Consider the following 10,055-nt stretch of genomic DNA (forward strand, 5'->3'; position numbering starts at 1 on the left):
TGAGGTCAAGAGTTCGAGACCGGCCTGGCCAACATGGTGAAACCCTGCCTCTACTAAAAATACAAAAAATTAGCTGGGCATGGTGGCACAAGCCTGTAGTCCCAGCTACTCGGAGGCTGAGGCAGGAGAATCACTTGAACCCAGGTGGCGGAGGTTGCAGTGAGCAGAGATCATGCCACTGCACTCCAGCCTGGGCAATAGCCTAGGCTCGTGATCCACCCGCCTCAGTCTCCCAAAGTTCTGGGATTACAGGCATGAGCCACCATGCCCAGCCTGAAAATGCTTATTCAAAAAAAATTTTTTTTGATAGCTTTATTGTGGAATTGCTTGAGTCCAGGAGTTCAAGGATGCAGTGAGCTGTGATCACACTGCTTAACTCCAGCCTGGGCCCTGTCTCTTAAAACATATGTAGAGAGAGAGAGATAAATAATTTATATGCCGTACAATTCACCTACTGAGAGTTACAATTCAATTATTTTTAGTATATTCATAGAGTTATGCAATCATTCCCACAATAAATTTTAAAATACTTTCATCATTCCAAAAAGAAATCCTTAAGGTACTTATTTTAATGGTAAACAAAAAAGGACACAAATTTGTTGTACCATATTATCACAACTGCACAACAGTGGAAGAAAATATGTCAAAATGTTAAGAGTACTTTGGTGACTGGGGCTCTAATTTTTCCCCCATTTCTACTTTTTAAATATTTTTAAAGATTTCTGTAAGCAGTGTATATCAGTTTGCTAATGAGAGAATATAAACATTAGTTTTTAAAAATTGCATTCCGTCTGGATGTGGTGGCACATGCTTGTAATCCCAGCACTTTGGGAGGTTGAGGTGGGAGGATCGCTTGAGGCCAGGGATTTGAGACCAGCCTGGACAACATAGCAAGACCCTGTCTGTAAAACAAAAAAAGAAGAAGAAATTTTTGAAAAACTGCATACTGTATTACAGTTTGAATGCAAGGATCATAAAACTCTAGTAAGGCTGGCTTAAACAGGGATTTATTTTTATCTCATAAAAAGAAGTCTAGGGCCGGGTGCTGTGGCTCACACCTGTAATTCCAGCACTTGGGGAGGCCTAGTGGGTGGATCACTTCAGGTCAGAAGTTTGAGACCAGCCTGACCAACATGGAGAAACTGCGTCTCTACTAAAAATACAAAATTAGCCAGGTATAGTGGCGCATGCCTGTAATCCCAGCTACTCAGGAGGCTGAGGCAGGAGAATCGCTTGAACCTGAGAGGCGGAGGTTGCAGTGAGCCGAGATCAGGCCATCGCACTCCAACCCGTGCAACAAGAGTGAAACTCGGTCTCAGAAAAAAAAAAGTCTAGAGTTTAAGATGTTCAGTATTGTTTAAAATGACCAAAAATGTAATATAATTCTGATTCAAACAAACCAACTGCAGAAAAAATTATGATCAAGGAGACGTGAAACTGAGCCGATTTTTGGTAGTATTCAGAGAGGTTTGTTTTGACCGAGTTGCAGCAGCTGTCTGACTCTCAGGGGAAAAAGCAAAAGGCAAAGAGAATCCCAGACACTGGCCTGGCACCTTGGAACTGCTGAAATTCCATGAAGAATCCAGATAATGGCCATCACATTATCATTTAAGGCAGGACACAAGGACTAACCATGTCTCTTCTCCAGCTCTACATATTTCATCCTGAGCAGCAAGGGAGGCTGAGACAGTGGGCACTGGACCCTTAGCAGCCTCTGTGTCAGACAGACGAGGGAGAAGAGGATTGGTCATAGGAGTAAGCAGAGCCCACCTACAGTGGTGGTCACATGCACTTAAAAAGGAAAACTTATGTTGTGTTGTTTTGTTTGTTTGTTTTGAAACAGGGTCTCACTCTATTACCCAGGCTGGAGTGTGGTGGATCACCGCAGCCTCCACCTCCCGGGCTTACGAACCTCCCACCTCAGCCTCCAGAGTAGCCGGGACTACAGGCCCGTGCCACCACACCTGGCTAATTTTTTTTGTAATTTTTATAGAGATGGGGTTTCACCATGTTGCCCAGGCTGGTTCTGAACTCCTGGGCTCATGTGATCCTCTCAAAGTGCTGGGTTTACAGGTGTGAGCCACCACGCTCCACCGAAACTTCTATTCTTAATAAAAACAAACGTTATAAAAAATAAAACTCCTAGAAAGTTTCCTCCATTATTTTCAACTTTTCCCAGTTCTTTTACATTAGGATTCTGGAATCAGTTTAAAGAGACTGCACAAGACAATTACTTTTGTGTCTGACCATTCAAGGTGTGAGTCTCCAACCAGCAGTATCAGCATCTCAGGCTCCATCCCAACTACTGAGCCAGAATCTGCATTTCAACAGGATCCCAGGTGATTCCTACCCAAATTAAAATTTGGGAAGCATTGTGGTGGCGCATCCCTATCAGATGCTGTGATATAATGATATAATAAAAAATTTATATTTTGTCTCTGCCCCTGGTTCCTGGCACACAGTTCCTAAAACCTTGGAATCTCCTGGGTGGTAAGCGTGTCTTTTGTATGCTATTTGAGATGACTGGTGGCTGGGGGCCACTAGATAGCTTCAGAATGGGGACAGGTCACCAGAAAGACCAAGGCAGGATTCTAGAGTTAGAACTTTCAGTCCCATCCCCCCAGCCTCCAGGAAAGGGAGATGAACTGAAGGTTAAGTTGGTCATGAATGGCCAATGATTTGATCACTCATGCCTCCATAATGAAGCCTCCATAAAAACCCAAAAGGACTGGGTTCAGAAGCAGGTTCTGGGTAGCTGAACCTATGGAGATGCCTGGGGGGTGGAGTGCTGGAGAGAGCACGGAGCTCCGCGCCCCTTCCCGTATGCTTCGCCCTGTGTGTCTCTTCCATCTGACTGCTCATCTGTACCCTTTATTATTAAACCAATACATGTAAGGAAAGTGTTTCCCTTAGTTTTGTGAACCATCCTAGCAAATTAATCTAACCCAAGGAGAGAGTTCTAGGAACTTTGATTTATAGCTGGTTGGTCAGAAGCACAGGCCACAATGTAGGGTTCATAACTGGCATTGGAAGTGGGGGGCAGTCTTCTGAGACTGTGCCCTGAACCTGTGGGATCTGATGCTGTGCTCAGGCAGACAGTGTTGGAATTGAATTGAATTAAATTATAAGGCATCTAGTTGGTGTCTGATGGATAATTTGGTGTCAGAATTGCTTGGTGTGTGGGGAAAAAACCCACACATCTGGTGTCAGAAGTGTTGTGGTGGGTGGGAGTAGGAAAAAACACTTTGGTTGGCCGGGCATGGTAGCTCACACCTATAATCCCAACACTTTGGGAGGCTGAGGTGGGCAGATCGCTTGAGCTCAGGAGTTTGAGACCAGCCTAAGCAACATGGCAAAATCCTGTCTCTATAAAAAATACAAAAATTAGGCATGTGTGGTGGTGCATGCCTGTAGCCTCAGCTACTTGGCTGACTGAGGTGGGAGGATCGTTGAACCCTGGAAGGTGAGGATATAGTGAGCCATGGTTTCAATACTACACTCCAGCCTGGGTGACAAAGTGAGACCCTGTCTCAAAAAAACAAAACAACAACAACAAAAACCCAAAACAAACAAATAAACAACAACAACAACAAAACACCTTTGTTTTTTTCCTGTATCTAATAGATCCATATATAGGAGGAGTCTCTAAAACTCAGGTCAGAGGACCAATGAGTTAAGTCTATCAGGAACCTAAGTGCAATGGGGGACACGTTCCCTCTTGGAGAAAAACTTGTCTTAAAAGAAGAGACTCAAGGCATACAAGTTTGGTCCTAGGCAATGTGTCACCATCCGTTCAACAATCGATTAGCACCTCTTGTTCCCTTGCAATAAAATGACAAATGAAACCAGTCAGGCGTAGTGACTCACATCTGTAATCCCAGCGCTTTGGTAGGCAGAGGTGGGAGGATCACTTGAGGCTGGGAGTTGAAGACCAACCTAAGCAACATAGCAAGACTCTGTCTCTACGAAAAGAAAGAAAGAAAGAGAGAGAGAGAGAGAGAGAGAGAGAGGGAGGGAGGGAGGAAGGAAAGAAGGAAAGAAAGAGAAAAGAAAGAAAGAAAGAAAGAAAGAAAGAAAGAAAGAAAGAAAGAAAGAAAGAAAGAAAGAAAGAAAGAGAGAGAGAAAGAAAGATAGATTAGCTACTCAGGAGGCTGAGCCCAGAGGATCACTTGGGCCCAGGAGTGAGCTATTATTGTGCCACTGCACTCCCCCTGGGTGACAGAGCAAGACCCTGTCTCTAAAAAGAATTTTTTAAAAATCAGTATAAGATATAGTTCCTGCTCTCAAGGAACACACAGTGTGACAGGAGAGATGAAAAGTCAACAGACATTATGGTGTTAAGTGATATTGTTTTGATGGTGGCATAGGGTACCCTGGAAGCACAAAAGAGCAACCTTCTCTGATATTGGGAGTAGACAGGGGTAGCTTCCTAGAAAAAGTGGTATCACAGCTGAAGCCAGAAGGATGGGTAGGACTCAGTCCAAATAAGGGAAAAGTGGGCAAGGCTAAAGGAAAAGTCTGCCAGGCGAGGGAGCAGTATTTACAAAGACTAGCATGTCAGAGACAGCATGGCAGGTTTAGGGAGACACAAGAGAGTGAAGGGGGTGGGGAGAGATGCGGCTGGGAAAGAAGATGGGATTCAGATCATGGAGGGTCTTGGGACCATAGGAAGGAAAATATGGTATGTGTTAAAGTTTGAACTTTAATGGAAGTCAATGCATAAGAAAAGCAACTCTTCTAAGGACTAACAGTGCCTCCCTGATTCTCTTCCATGTCAGTTGCCACAGCCTCCTGCCTGAGAGCTGGAGAGGCGGGCTTCTAAGGAGGGGCCAAACCAAGGGGCTGTGTGCTGAATTCCTTGAGGGACTTGGGACAAAGGAGAGGCAGGTCAGTTTGCAGTGTATTTGCAGCAACAGATGTGGGCAGCCCAACGTGGGTGCCTTTGACACGGGCAGTGAATGGGGCAATGCTACTGGAGCAAAAGCAGCAGAGAAGGAATGAGGAGCTGCTGGCCAGTGGCTGAGATAGCTCTGTGGGACTCCCAGGGATAACAGAATTGTGGCTGCAATTGCCCAGTGCAAATAGGGCAGGGGAATTGGGGGTGAAGAGGAATAGTTAAAACCTCTCTGCTTAGAAAACTCTAAGAATGCACTTGCCCTGTTTTGTGAGTATTTGTGATGTGACCCAAGTGTTTCCCGATCCTCTTTTTTTTTTTTTTTTTGAGACAGAGTCTCACTCTCACTCAGGCTGGAGTGCAGTGGCATGATCTCAGCTCACTGCAACCTCTGCTTCCCAGGTTCAAGTGATTCTCCTGCCTCAGCCTCCCAAGTAGCTGGGATTACAGGCACGCACCACCACACCCAGCTGATTTTTGTATTTTTAGTAGATATGTGCTTTCACCATGTTGCCCTGGCTGGTCTTGAACTCTTGACCTCAGGTGATTCACCTGACTCGGCCTCCCAAAGTGCTGGGATTACAGGTGTGGGCCACTGCACCCAGCCCATGATCTTCTTTTTAAGGCTCACCTTTCCCTGGTAATTTGGAGAAAACAGGTCCAGGGAATGGGGCTGACTGACGTCCCAGGATCACTGCCATCAAGCTGACCTCCGCAGAGAGCTGATGCAGGCCAGGCCAATTCTCCCATTGCTGCCCTGTCCCTACATTCTCCACAATACAGTGACACAGGCTGTGTTACGTGTAACAGGCTTTTCTGACATTTTAGATGGAAGTGAAAATGTATATGAAATTGAAATGTGGGGAGGGAAGAACCTTAACACCGAATGCTAAATGAATCATTCCCAGAATCCTAGGAAAATAAAAAGTGCTAACCCCATCAAAAGTGCATTGAAGCGGCTAGCTTTGCTTCCTGCTTCAGGATTCATCCTTTTCCAAGGGCCTCACCTTTAACCCTTCAGAGTGATTCTCCACCCTGAGACCCCTGTACAGGGCACAGTCATATCTCCCTCCCAGCGGCTTACAATGATTCAGATGTAGTTCTGGTCTCAGACGCAGTCCTGCCTGAATCTATATAAAGAAAGAGAAAAAACTCCCTCACTCCAAAACAGCATAATATGCCAAGATTTCTCCTGCTTCCAACGTGTGGAGTGTATTTGTTTGTTTTCAAATCTTATGCTTTGTTCTGTTTCTGCAATTTCTAGAGCACACCTGGGGACCTGGTACATAAAAAGCTGGCCTTACCTCAGTGCCTTCTCCAACAGCAGAGTCATTGACCCACCCCCAGCCCCCCTTCAGCTATACAAGGACCCATGACCTTGAGATTTTCTTGACCCTGGGCCAAATCAAATTCTAAGGCAGGGCTCTCTCCCCCACTAGTCTCAGCAGTAGGAAGAGAATCAGTCTAGAGATTGATTTCTTCTTGTCAAGAGCACACTCCCAGCCAGCGAGGTGTTTTATTTTTTCAATTTCAATGACTCGTCTGCCTCCCCTACAAATCTTGGCGCTCCTTGGGTCGAGGACTGTATCTTAATCATCTCTGGATCTCCTCTCGAAGTGATGTCTGTGCTACCTCCAGAAAGAGCCCGTTTCCATTTTGAGCCGTTTCCAACTCAAATAGACATTTGAAACCACAAAACCAATACCCCAGATTTTGCCTCCTGTTTATCCCTGTGACAAGAAGTCCCCAAAATGAGCAAACTGCTGTTGAAAGGCATTCCCAATCAACCTCATTATGTAGTGCTTAGCCTTCTAACACACTGTCATTCCCAGGGCATCCAAAGTGCTCATTCCTATAAATGTCGTTATTTACAGCAGGGTCAGTCCTGCCACCCAGCTAAGGTGTTCTCCATCCCATGGCCAAACAGTGAAGTGGTGCCCTGGCTGGAGAAACAGGATTGAGCTAATTGCATGTCACACAGACACGCTGGATTTCACCAGCTTGTGTTCTACAGATGGGGCAACGAGGCCAAATCTATCGCATGCATGCTGTTTAAATCTCTACCCAGTCAGTATTCAGGCTGGCAGATGGAAGAAATTCTTAAAGGCTCTACTTCTGTTCTTCGACATTCAAAGAAATACTGTGCTACCACCTCTTAAAAATAATTGGTTAAGTACCAAGTTATTTTCATTCCCATAGTCATAAATAAAGAAGTGCTAGACCACAATGTTTATATCTATAGTAGTTGATAATCTTACATGCAAGAAAAATGATTGTTGATGTTTAGGAGGTTGCTTTTCTTGCTTTTTTTCCTCCCTTCCTTTCCTCCCCTACCCCTACCTCCCAGCCAAGAAAAGTCTTGTTGATTAGAGTAACGAGAAGGGACTGATTTGGAAGTAAAATTAAACTTGACTCTTTCCTGAAGCAAGAACGTAATCTCAAGACTAAAATAAGAAAGTGCCTAACTAACTTGGCATTTTATTCTGAGGAAGATTCCCGATAGAAACTTGGATGGAAGAAAATGAAAGGGAAGCCAATTAGCCTGTGTTAAGCAATGCTAACTTTTAACAAGCTTGCTCAAGAAGAAATGAACCTGTTAAGAGGGTCATCCAGGGCTGGGTCATCCAGGGCTTCCTTGCCACCTCTGTGCACAGCCCAATCATGCTTCCTTCTTGTTCATTTTGACAAAGCAGGGGAGTGAGAAGCAGGAAAAAAAAAAAAAAATATGCGGAGGTGTTGCAGCAACTTGCTAATCAGCACTGCTACAGGATCGCCAGCATTTACAGGACCGCATTCACTGAGAAATGATGGCTCCTATGAATGCTCTCGTGTGTGGGCGTCACCTAAACACAACCCTGCCTAATGAATCTATCTCTGAAGAGCCAGAGGGGGCTATTCTAGGTACTGCAGATGTGGATGAGGACGGCTCTCCTCATTTCCTGGCAACGGGAGAGTGGTGTGACAACTCCAATTCCTAGAGAGCCATTGGTAAAATCCTCTTTGGGTTCAAGGGTTAGCTAAAAATACGTGGAGGGGAAATGATGAGTTTATCTTTTTTGTTAATTTATTGCTACTGGGCTTTTTAAAATTTGGCTCTTAGAAGGAGAATGGGTTATTAGTGTTCATTACTGTTCTGATTAGGAGGAAGCTCTTTTTTCCTTCCCAGATTAATGTCGGGCAACCCTTCAAATTGGCAAACAGAGAAGGGAAACTCTACAACGTGTATGAACAAGGATGGCTTTGCTGCTGTGACGAACACACTGCCTTCACTTGCATTACTAGAAAAGAAAGGTGAGATCTGGCCTAAGAAGGGCTGAGGCAGAAATTTAAAAATAAACAAACATTCATTCACTCCAGGAAAAGTAACAGGCAAGGCAAGGGTTAAAAAGAAAAGAAGCAAATTTTCCTCTGCTTAGCAGCTCACTTCAAGGACAGTTATAAGATAACGCTGTCCGAAAAGCCAAGGCCAAAGGAATGGGCTCCAGACACCCACTCCTCCCTCCAGAGCAAGGTTGAAAGGAAAAGAAAAAGAGAGAAAGACAAATTCCTTTCCTGTTACTCCTTTCCCTGGCTTCTAAAGCATAACTATGTTTTACACATGTCTGTACTTAGCCAGTTCTTGTTTTAATTTGGACTCAGCTACAAGGCCACCAGCTATGCAAGGCCACAAGTTATGCCCTATATGATTAACTGCCTTTATTTTGCTTTTGTAAGCCCGCTTATAAAAACCCCGCTCTGCCTTTGTTCAATGCTCAGCTTTTTGGATGTGAATCCACTGGGCCGGTGCATACCTCTCCGTTCCTCAGTTTACCTCAACAGGGCAACGTTGGGGAGAGCGTCCTGAGCAGGAGATCCAGGATCCAATCCTACCTCTGCCCTGGCAGGCTCCCTTGGGGCCTCAGCTTCTTCATCTGTAAAATGAGCACCAGAATGATCTGAGCCAGAAACTATGCAATGGGGAAACTTAAAGACATTATGCTAAGTGAAATAAGCCAGTCAGAAAAGGACAAATACTATATGATTCCATTTATATGAGTTACCTAAGAGTAGTCGGATTCACAGAGATAGAAAGCAGAATGGTGTTGCCAGGGGCTGGAGACTGTGGGGAATGGGAAGTTACCATTTAATGGGTACAGAATATCCATTTTGGAGAATGACAAAGGTTCTGAGATGGATGGTGGTGATGGTCGCACAGTAGCATGGATATGCTTAGTGCCACTGAACTGTACCCTTAAAAATGGTTACAATGGTAAATTTTGTTATGTACATTTTACCACTATTTTTTTGAGACGGAGTTTCGTTCTTATTGCCCAGGCTGGAGTGCAATGGCATGATCTCAGCTCACCGCAACCTCCGCCTCCCGGGTTCAAGCCATTCTCCTGCCTCAGCCTCCTGAGTAGCTGGGATTACAGGCATGCACCACCACGCCCGGCTAATTTTGTATTTTTAGTAGAGATGGGGTTTCTCCATGTTGGTTAGGCTGGTCTCAAACTCCCGACCTCAGATGATCCTCCTGCCCCAGCCTCCCAAAGTGCTGGGATTTCAGGCATGAGCCACCGTGCCTGGGCCTTTCACAATATATATTATAAAATAAACTAAGCAACTATCCACAACATTCACTCAAAGTATCAGCAGTCTCAAATTCAAGCACCCATGGGGGTCAGGCCATTTGTATGAGCAAGCCCATGGTCTTGCCTAGTGTACAGAGGGGATAGTAGCTCCCAGCCTAGCCAAGCCATGCCATGCAGGAATGTGATTTGACTTTTCAAGAGGAAGGGAAAAGTCTGGATATTTATGTGAAATGTCTTAATTATTTAAATTGGCAACTAATTCAAAATTTTAAAAAGCAATAAACTGTGGGCAAACAAAATAAATCTGCAGGTGAGATTCTGTTTTCTACCTCTCTGTAGGTAACCAGTCTGTATAATCTACTTTTCGTTTCTTCTTCTTTTGCCAGCATTCCCACCCCACACATCTCCCTTAATAACAGGTCCTGGCCAAAACAAACTATCTGGATAAATCCATTGATGTTCTACATTGTGTTCCTATGGGAGCCCAGCCAGAATATGCCAGCATAGGCAGGGCACACCCACCTGCAACCAGGCAGGTGCAATGGCATCAACACTGACATCGTTCTAGCAGAGCCTATCAGAGATCTGGG

This window comes from Rhinopithecus roxellana, chromosome 8 (assembly GCF_007565055.1).
Source record: "Rhinopithecus roxellana isolate Shanxi Qingling chromosome 8, ASM756505v1, whole genome shotgun sequence".
In the NCBI taxonomy this organism is placed as follows: domain Eukaryota; kingdom Metazoa; phylum Chordata; class Mammalia; order Primates; family Cercopithecidae; genus Rhinopithecus; species Rhinopithecus roxellana.